This window comes from Mus musculus, chromosome 5 (genome assembly GCF_000001635.26).
Source record: "Mus musculus strain C57BL/6J chromosome 5, GRCm38.p6 C57BL/6J".
NCBI lineage: Eukaryota > Metazoa > Chordata > Mammalia > Rodentia > Muridae > Mus > Mus musculus.
The window spans coordinates 72,585,785-72,595,903 of NC_000071.6; the positions used below are offsets into that span (position 1 = coordinate 72,585,785).

The window sequence follows — 10,119 nt, forward strand, 5'->3', positions numbered from 1 at the left end:
CTTCTGCCTCCCAAGTGCTTGGATTACAAGCATGTGGCTCTGTACCCTGCTAATGTTTGCCATTTGACCACACTGTGCTCCAATGAATGGTTTCTAATTGTTCATTTTCAGAGGTCTCACCACCTACCAGGCAGGAGTTGAGACAGGGTCTTGCTTTGTAGTCCAGGCTGGTTTCAAACTCCAGACCCTCGTGGCTCAGCCCCTGAGCACCGGGATTACCACCTGCATCATTATTCCCAACTTGAGCTGTGACTTAATTAGAGATATTCCCCTAGGAATTTCCCACTTCAGACATTAGGCTTGCCGTATACACCTAAGTGTGTCCCTGAAAGGCCTTTGTATCCTTCCCTGCTTTCCAAACCTCCTAGCACGCCTGCCACTCTTCAGAGACCAGACTCTAGGAAGAGAAGAGAGAGCCTACCTTCACGATGTAGTCAGCCACGCGGTTGTATTTGTAGCGAATGAAGACGCCTAGCCCAATAGGGATGAGAGTGCTGCAGAGAGTCAGGGTGACTGCCCCTAGGGGGAGCAATTGCACCAGAGGGGTATTGATCCAGGCATGGCTGTAGATCCAGAGGCAGAGGGGCATCTCAACACCAGGGCCAGGAGTGTGGAGGAAATGGTCATGATGATACTGCAAAAAGGTATGAGCAGAAGTCAGAAAGGGATTTGAGCCAGTCAGCCATGTCTTTCCTTACCTGTTACAAAGCCCCGGGAAGGGAGGTGGTAACACTGCAAGCCTCCGGGTTGAAGTCTGCAGAGAATCTATTTTATCATGTAGCAATAGAAACAGGAATTCCAGGCAAGACAATGACCTAGGATGCAGGACCCAGGACAGCTGCCCTGGGCGTCATGAAGCCTGGAAACTGGGTACCTGAGAGGATGCGAAGGAAAGAAACCTTTTTTCTTTTAACCCTACCAAATAGCCTGCAGCACGGAAGCTGGCGAAGCGACTTGTTGGATGAAACTCGATTACATTGCACTCTCAAGATTATTTTCCTTATGAGACTACAGTCCTGATGTGCTTTTTTTGAGGTTCATGTCGCTGTCCACCAGCAGGGACATGAGATTGGAGAGATTTCCACCAGGGCAGCAGCCACATAGGAGTACAGCCACCGCGGCCACCTCATCCAGCTTGAAGATGAGGGCCAGCAAGAAGGCTAGCAGCTGCAAGAAGCTGACTGGCAGAGCGCAGCCAGCAGAGCGCCCACGGGCCGCCAGACGTGTGCCCCGAAGTGGTTCACGTCCACAGTACAGCCTAGACCCAGCATGGTGATGCACAAGGCGGCGCCCACAAACACATTCAGCCCGTGGTTGAGCGGCGTGTCCCAGAATGGGGGCTCGTGGAAGATTCAGGGCCGGGGGAAAGCGGAGGAGCCCTGGCCACCCACGCCGACTGTGAGGCTGCTGCTCGTGGGCTCTGGAGGTGGTGTCGCCTCGAGGTTAAGCTGATGCTTGGGCTCGGAGCGAGGCTGAGCCCGGGACCGGGACTAGAGGTGACAGCGAGAGGCGAGAGGGTGCTGGCCTTGGGAGACATGGTGAGGTTGTCAGGCAGCTGCGAGGACGGGGCAAGGAGCAGGGTGGTGTTGTCCAGGCCGTCCATGGCTCTGTCGCCGAGGCGCGGTCTGCAGGGGCTGTCCCTGGCCACACCTCCTCCCTCGGTCCTGTGGTCCCTTTTACCTGTCTGTCTGGTCAAGCGTCCCCGCGGCGTCGGTGTGGCGGGCCGGTCGTTGCTGTGGTGTGCATGCTGCCCCGCAGCTGGCACTGAGCTCCGCGCGGCCCCATCGCCGCCTTCCCGCACCGCAGGCCCCGCCCTGCCGCTCGGTCCCCTCCTTTTAATCACAGCTAAGTGGTTCTGTACCAGTGCAGCCAGGGGCGGAACAAAGACCGGACAAAGCCCAAGAGGGCGGAGAAGACCAACCAGGCCTGGCTACCCATCAAATTCTCTGATGGTCCTGCCTCTTTTTCTTTTGAAAATAATTTTTCTAGTTCAAAGGTTAAATTTGAACATAAAGTCCCATGTGAGGTTTGGGTAGATGTATAAGCTTGTCAAGTCATATTGAATGTAACTATTTCAACATTTATCTGTTTTTTGTTTTGTTTTGTTTTGTTTTAATGATGAAAATATTTCCAATGCATTCGCCTAGCAGTACACAATTATCTTTAGTCAGGCTGCCCAGCAGCTGCGCATCAGAACTTGGCCTCTTTGGTAATGAAATTTAGAGGGCCAGACTCATCGAATGGAGAAAAAGAAGTTTATCTATGTATATATAAGTCATATATATAAATAGCTTAAATAACCCACAGCCCTACCCATAGAGGCACCAGGCTTCATGTGAGCCAGTCTAAAATCAAAAGAAAGTGTTAAGGCTTTATGTCCAGTCTAAGAGTTAAAAAACAATAATACTGATCATGGTTTTTTGAGCCTGGTGCTATTTCAGAGCCAGGGCAAACCTGTGGGCTCTATACTCTATCTACAAATTCTATTTGTATCGATACATTGCAATTGTACATATCTATTGTGGGTGGCATAGCATTTTAATCACATACACAATGCTAACGATCAGATGAGAGCCTTTGGCACACATTTGCATTGTCTCTGCTTAGGAAACTTGAATTCTCCCAGGCCCTGTATTGAAAATATTCAATCACTTGTTACCAGTTCCCCTTCTGGGTCATACCTGACTCTTACAGTTGGAGGCAGGACACCCCCACTTCCCCAATGAAGCTTCTAAGTACCTGGCTCCATCTCCACCTTGTTGTGAAACTGGGCTGAGAAAAGTCTTGATGAAAACAATGAATGTTAAGGGTGTTGTGGTCAGCTTTCACTGCAAATGCCCATTCTAACTAACTAGGTAGTATAGACTTTGGGTCTGGTTTGTTTTGGTGTGTGAAGTTTTATTTGTTTGCAAGGATTTATATATATATACATACACACATATAAAACAAGGTTTATAATGTTGTTAGAAATTTAAAGGAGTCAATGGCAGGTGGGGAGAAGACATTTCCATGGTCACAGATTTATGAAGTGTCATGAGTAGAGTCTCAGCACTGGGATCAGAGAACTGGACAGAAATGAAGTGTGGAGAGGCTTGCCCACAGACAGGCTAATCCCCACACAAATCACATCAGAGTTTACAGGAACAGAGCCTCAGCAGTGTGAAGCCCATCACTCCATACATGTCAGAGGAAAGGCACTTCTCTCCACAGAGTGCATCTCCTAAGGAGGTGGGAATGTCCCTGGAGCAATTACAGCAGTGACAGCCAGTTGACAGCCAACATGGGAATGTCTAGCCTACAGTCAGGGCCCAGGCTGTTCTAGCTGAGCAAAACCAAGACGGAGTGAATTCTTCCCCACAAGAAACGACTCCTATCCCTTTCCCAGAGAGACAGGGTGACACTGTGAGCCCCTGTCTTTGCTTTTCTTCCTCCCCAGGTCTCATGGAAACGGCAGAGGCTATGAAAAACTACAATCCTACTGTACTGAAGCACACACAATCTTCTACTCCTCCCCTGTAGGATTAATTCAAGGAGGTTAGAACTTCAGCAAACATTTGGGAACACAATATGTCCTAATGTCCTAAACTCAAAAAAGGTGCGTTTACATGAGTAAAGCTCTGAAGAACGTGGGCTGTAATGAAACATAGTCTATGTTTTCAAGTCCTATGAGGTTAAAAGACAGATGAGTAATGAGATGTGCTCTTCATGAGTTGAGTACATCCTGACAGTGCCATTTTATCACAAAATCAGGACGGCTTTACCTACCAAGCCCAGCTATAGTTGAAGTTTTGAATTTCCCCCAAAGCCTCAATGCTAAAGGTTCAGTCCCAATCTGGAACTATTTTGAAGTCCAGGCACCGCTAAGGGGTGGGGCCTATTGGAAGCTCTTTACTTCACTGAGAGAATGCTTGCAAAGAGAACTGTGAGATCTCAGCCCCTGCTCACTCAGTTTTGATTCCTGGCTAAGAGACAAACAGCTTGGCTTCCTGTGTGTTTCCACCACAACGTGAACCGCAGCCGATGCTCCAAAGCAATACAGGTAAGCAATCATGGGCTGATTGCTTAGTCCTGAAACTTTCAAAATCATGAAACAAAACCTCTTCTCTTTGTAAGCTGACTGTCTCAGGTGTTTTATTACAGAGCTGTTTTATATTCTCAAGCCCTGGGCTTAAGATGAGCTAAGAACATCCCTGGCAGGGGATGCAGCTGAGGCTGGCTCAGTTGATTGTGCACCAAGCCTGTTTGCTTTAGCATGGCTCCTCCTCATTTTAAAGATATTAGAACCCACACATCAAATAAGCAGTCATTACAGGCAGACTAACCAGCTCCTCTCAGGGCTTGGGGAGAAATCTGGGAGGCAATTTGTACAATGGGTGAAGAATGGAAACAGAGAGTGCCGAATGGAAACGAGAAAGGCCAGGATCCTGCTCAGCCTACAACAGTGGGGGCTGTGTGGACCCCACAGACCTGTGGCCATTTCTCTTGCAGTGACTGCTGTTAGTGCAAAGGGAAAGGATGGTCTTGCCTGTTCTATTCTTCCTGACTTCTCACTGCTGAGGTGAACCTTCCAGGATTGGGGACAGAGCCACCTATTTGGGGAAAAAAACAAACAAACAAACAAACAAACAAAAAAAACCTAAAAGTGCAGCAGGAAAAAATGTACATGCTAGGAATGCACACAAGAGCACAAGAAGGGATGAAAACAGTGGTACTATAGAAAACACTCACATGTACTTACAACCAAACAAATGGAAGTGTAGCAATCAGAGGACATTGTCTTAGCATCGGAAAAGATTAGAATGACTAAGATTATGTGGTGGAGCAGGGGTATGCTGCATCAACTCCACACTCATCTGGTCAGTCTTTTGTTTCTAGAAGAAAACTTGGCAGTAGATGACACCTGCCCTACAAATGTGTATCCCCTTTGACCTGCTGAGTCTATCTCCAGGTGTTTATCCCAAGGAAACAACTGGGGAATTGAAAACATACGTGAACACCGCATGTACATCCAGGGTGCACAGTGAACTCTCTGGAGCCTCTCGTCTCATATCACATGTGACTTCATGAGAAGTTTGCAGCAATGCTCACAAACAGAGAGTGAGACACACGCCTAACACACTATCAGATGCCAGTACTCCCTTCTAAATGCACTGTCCTGTGAACTGAGAGGCAGTAATCGGGATGCTGTTGTGCAGACTCTAAGCATCACGCTTTGGGACTGGAGTTCCTTATTTGCAGTACCTGAGATCAAACCCAGTGCCTGGCACACTGTGCATTCTACTTTGGAGAAACCACCCCACCTCGATGACCAGAGGTCTTTAGTTTTTAATTTGCATTGTTTATTTTCCTTTATGTGTGCACCAGGGTAAGTGTTTGTGCTTTACGTCCATGGAGGTGCCCTTGAAGGACAGGTGTCCTTCAAGGAGTTATAAACAAGGAGTTATAAACAATTATAAGCCACCTGATATGGGTGCTGGGAACCGATCCCAGATCCTCTGAAAAAGCAGCAAGGGCTTTTAACCACTGAGCCATCTCTGCAGCCCCATGAACAAACCTGGGATTCAACTAAAGTGCTGTGTGTGCTTTTCTGTGTCTGTACTTTTGCTTTGTTTTGGGGGGAGTGGATCACTGCCTTTTCTGATTCCTAAGAGGTCCCAAGACACGTTTCGAAGAATGAATAATAGAAGAAGGAGGATGAGGAGAAGAAAAAAGGGAAGAAGATGAAGAAGAAAACACTACTATTTGAAGTGAAATATTAAAATGCAAATAAGCCTACAAATGTATGTATGTGTATATATGTGTCTACATACATGCTAGTAAATATCCAAACATATATGCACTTTGGAGGTCTATATACATATTTAAATGTCTGGACAGTCTTTAAAATGAGGATTATTTCAGGTGAAGTGCCAGGAATTCTGACTCAACTCGGTTTAAGCTGGAAAGAGGTTACTGACTCACAGAAATGATTACTCTCTATATGTGGCTGGATCCCAGAGTTAAGTTGAAGACCCTAACTATGTCCATTCTCCACTTTCTCTATAGGGGGCCCAGGGAGTTTCCATTGAATGCTGCCAGCTTAGATGTAGCTGCAGCAAGAGTCATTGCTTCTTCTCCATAGTCTTCCCCAATGGTCCATTTGGTCCAAGCAAGAGAGCTAGAATTATCCTCAGTCAACCGTGCGCCCAGAGAGCAGGCATCCTACTCAAGCTTTCAGAGTAGTCCAAGATTCCTCAAAACAAAAGACTCAGAAGCAGCTATGGGGTTTCATACAGGAATGAGGTGGAGTGCTGAGTGCTGCTAACGGGAGGAAACAGGGATACTGGGAATAGAAACAGCAGGGCCCACAGAAGTGGTAGCATGGCCACCAGCAGCCCTCTGTCTCCCACTGCATTTCCCACATCAGAGGTTGCTTTCAGAACCTTTTCCAGTTCCCTTTGAAAGCGTCAGATTCTGTGGGATGCAACTGTACACTTCCTAGCCCGTCAATACAGATGTTACTGAACCCAGATCTCCTTCCGTGTTATCTTCAAGTGTGTGTGCGAGAGGAGCCCTTGGTCTTGAGCGGTGAGGCAAGAACAGGTGTGTGTTTTAACTAAGATTAGTTCCCCCTTCCTTTCTCTGCTAGTCTTCTGTTGCCCAATTAGCCCAGTCTTGCTTTCACTTATATTTTAACCTAAAATTTCAACCTGATCTTGACGAATTTGACGGAATTTTCTAGGGACTTCACACCTTTCAAGTAGCACAGAGTCAAATGGCACAGGCATGGTGCACATCTTTAACCCCAGCACCCGGGGAGCAAAGGCCAGTAGATTTCTATTAATTCAAGGCTAGCCTTGTCTACAAAGCCAGTTCCAGGCCAGCAAGAGCTATACAGTGAGACCATATCTCAGAGAGAGAGAGAGAGAGAGAGAGAGAGAGAGAGAGAGAGAGAGAGAGAGAGAGTGACAGAGACAGAGAGACAGAGACAGAGAAAAAACAGAGAGAAACAGAGAGAGAAAAAAGAAAGGAGGGAGGAAAAGAAGGAAGAAGGAAAGGCGAGAGGTCTGTTATCTGATAAACTGACCAGCAAAAACAAAGCCTCAGCAGGATATTAAAGTGAAAGATGTATTTGGCAACAAACATATACAGAAACTGTCCACTGATATTTTCAAGGCTTACTAGTAAAACATTACCTCTGTCTAAAAGCAGACTCCACTGAGGGTTTTGAATTGGGTTGTTTTATATTCTGTTGCTCTATACAACGGAGGAAAGGAATTAACATTTCTGCCAAGACATTACATAGCCCTGACCTTGTTGTATAGACCAGGCTGGATGCAAACTCATAGAGACATACTTATTCCTGTCTCCAGGGTACTGAGATTAAAGGCATGTACCACCAAAATAATTTGTTATTATTATTATTATTACTTATATACATGTGTATGTATGTATGAATGTATGTATCTATATTAATTTAGGCCATGTGGTTGCATGTCCTCAGAGGTCAAAAGAAGGAATTGAACTCCTTGAAGCTGAGCTGCAGGTGGCTGTGAGCCACCCAGCATGACCACTGGGAACAGTTAGGTCCTTTGGAAGATGATCATGTGCTCTTAATCACTAAGCTATCATGGAAATGTTATCTTCAGTATATGCAAAGGTCATTTTCTCTTATTGAAACTTTTCTCTGTTTGTATGAAGTGGGTCACAGAAGCATGTTTTGACCCTCTTCTTTCTGCTGGGAATTTTTATAGAAGACTGGCTTCATGTGATTTGGTCATTTTTATTCTTCTGCATCTCTTCTTATTCTCAGGATTTATCTTGCCATTCAAGAGCTGCTTTCAGTTACTGCCTACCAATGCCATGCCCTGGTACCTCTCCATCACTGCTCCATTGCCCTGGTAACCAATGCCATGCCCTAGAACCTGTCCATCACTGCTCCCAGTGCCCTGGTAACCAATGCCATGCCCTAGAACCTGTCCATCACTGCTCCCGGTGCCCTGGTTAGTACTGAACATTGACCAAGGGAAAGTGGATGGAGATGGGCCCTACACACTCTCTCCATTTCTACAAAAACATATTTCAAGATTTGAAGAGAGGATTACTGAGAGCTCAGTGAGAAGATGATTAAAATTGGTTCAATTGGGGCTGGAGAGGTGGCTCAGTGGTTTAAGCACTAACTGCTCTTCCAGAGGACCTGGGTTCAATGACCAGAGTCCACATGGTGATTTACAACTGTCTGTAACTCCAGTTCACAGAAGACATTCACAGACACAATGGCCTCTGCTAGTACCAGGTGTGAATGTGGAACACAAATACACAGGCTGTTCACACAGACTGATCTCCACAGGTATGCTTTGACACACACATAAACATGTGTGCACAAGTACTAAATTAATAATTAGTTCATTAAAAGCATTCATCTAAAAAGCAATTTATGTCTTAAATTCCCATTCCTGGCAATATGGATGACTCAGTGGGCCCTCCTCTAAAAAACTATAAATAAATAAATAAATAAATAAAAGCCAGCTCTGCCGAGTAAAATAGAGCAAGCATCCTTTCACAGGTGTGGTGAGGCCTCAGTAAAGTCACAGAAATCCCCAGGAATCAGAACCAGAGGAAAGAAGATAAAAACGCTAAGCAGGGGTTTTCTGGCCAGAGTTTCTAAAGTTTCTTGGCTTTCCCTTTAATGGCCATATGGAGACAAGAGATTTTTTTCTGATGAGAGCTGGGTTTACATTGTGAATGTGACAGGACCTAGAACTGCCTTGGAGACCAATCTCTGGACATGGGTTTTGGTTTTGGTTTTTTGTTTTTGGTTGTTTTTGTTTTTTGTTTCCTTTGTTTTTTGAGTTATGGTTTCTCTGTGTAGCCTTGACTGTCCTGGAACTTGCTCTGTAGTCTAGCCTGCCTTTACTCACCATGGTCTGGGATCAAAGACATGTTCCACCACTGCCCAGTCAATTTCTGGACATGTTTGTGAGGGATTTTCTTTGGTTAGATTAACTGAGGTGAGTGGAGTAAAGGTGGGGTAGGCTGGTGTGGTGGTTTGAATATGCTTGGCCCAAGGAGTGGCACTATTAGGAGGTGTGGCTTGTTGGAGGAGGTGTGGCCTTGTTGGAGGAAGTGTGTCACTGTGGGGGTGGGCTTTAAGACCCTCCTCCTAGCTCCTCCTAGTCTGCTCCTGGCTACCTTTGAATCAAGGTGTAGAACTCTCAGTTACCCCAGAGCCATGCTTGCCGGGATGCTGCTGTGCTCCCTACCATGATGATAATGGACTGAAACTCTGAACCTGTAAGTCAGCCTCCACTAAATGTTGTTGCCTTGGTCACGGTGCCTGCTCACAGCAGTGAAACTCTAAGACATCTGGGAAGAAGAGGAGAGCTAAGCATGAACACACACTACCCTCCTCCTTTTCTGAGCTGGCTAATCTTATATCAACTTGACACAAGCTAGAGTCTCCTAAATGGAGGGAGCCTTGATTGAGAAGATGCCTCCATAAGATCCAGGTATAGGCATTTTCTTAAGTAGTGATTGATGGGGAAGGGCCCAGATCATTGTGGGTGGTGGCTGGTAGTCTTGGGTTCTATAAGAAAGCAAACTGAGCAAGCCATTGGGAGCAAGCCAGTAAGCAACAGCCCTCCATGGCCTCTGCTTCAGCTCCTGCTTCCAGGTTCCTCCCTTGGTTAAGTTCCTGTCTTGACCTCCTTCAGTGATGAACACTGATGAACAATGATGTGAACGTGTAAGCCAAATAAACCCTTTCCTTCCCAAATTACTTTTTGGCCATGGTGTTTTATTGCAGTAATAGTGACCCTAACTGAAACATCTTCTTTGCCTTTAAAAGACTTTTTATTGAGTTTCTCTCTCCTTCTTTTTTTCTTCCCATTGTGTGTGTGTGCATCTGTGAGGGTGTGTGCATGTGAGTGTCCATGTCTGAATAAGCCAGAGGTTTCAGGTCCTCAGCAGCCAGAGTTACAGATGGTGGTCCCCCAGCTAACACAGTTGATGAGAATCAAGCACAAGTCCTCTGGAAGAGCACTCTGTGCCCTTAAGCACTGAGCCATCCCAGCCTAGTCTCTGTTTCTTGATCACAGACACAACATGGCCAGAAGGCTCTGCTCCTGCTACCATGCCCTC

The 10,119-nt window shown here is 46.2% G+C and overlaps 1 pseudogene across 1 annotated transcript in view; it reads right to left on the reverse strand.

Annotated features, from left to right (window-relative positions):
* Nucleotides 1–1,766, reverse strand: part of Slc10a4l (solute carrier family 10 (sodium/bile acid cotransporter family), member 4 like) — a 5,913-nt pseudogene extending 4,147 nt beyond the window's left edge. The window contains exons 1-2 of the transcript NR_163693.1: nt 1,681–1,766; nt 422–634 (exon numbers count right to left, since the gene is read on the reverse strand). The product of NR_163693.1 is annotated as a solute carrier family 10 (sodium/bile acid cotransporter family), member 4 like (transcript). The remainder of the gene's footprint in view (nt 1–421; nt 635–1,680) is intronic.
* Nucleotides 1,767–10,119: the final 8,353 nt, after the last annotated feature.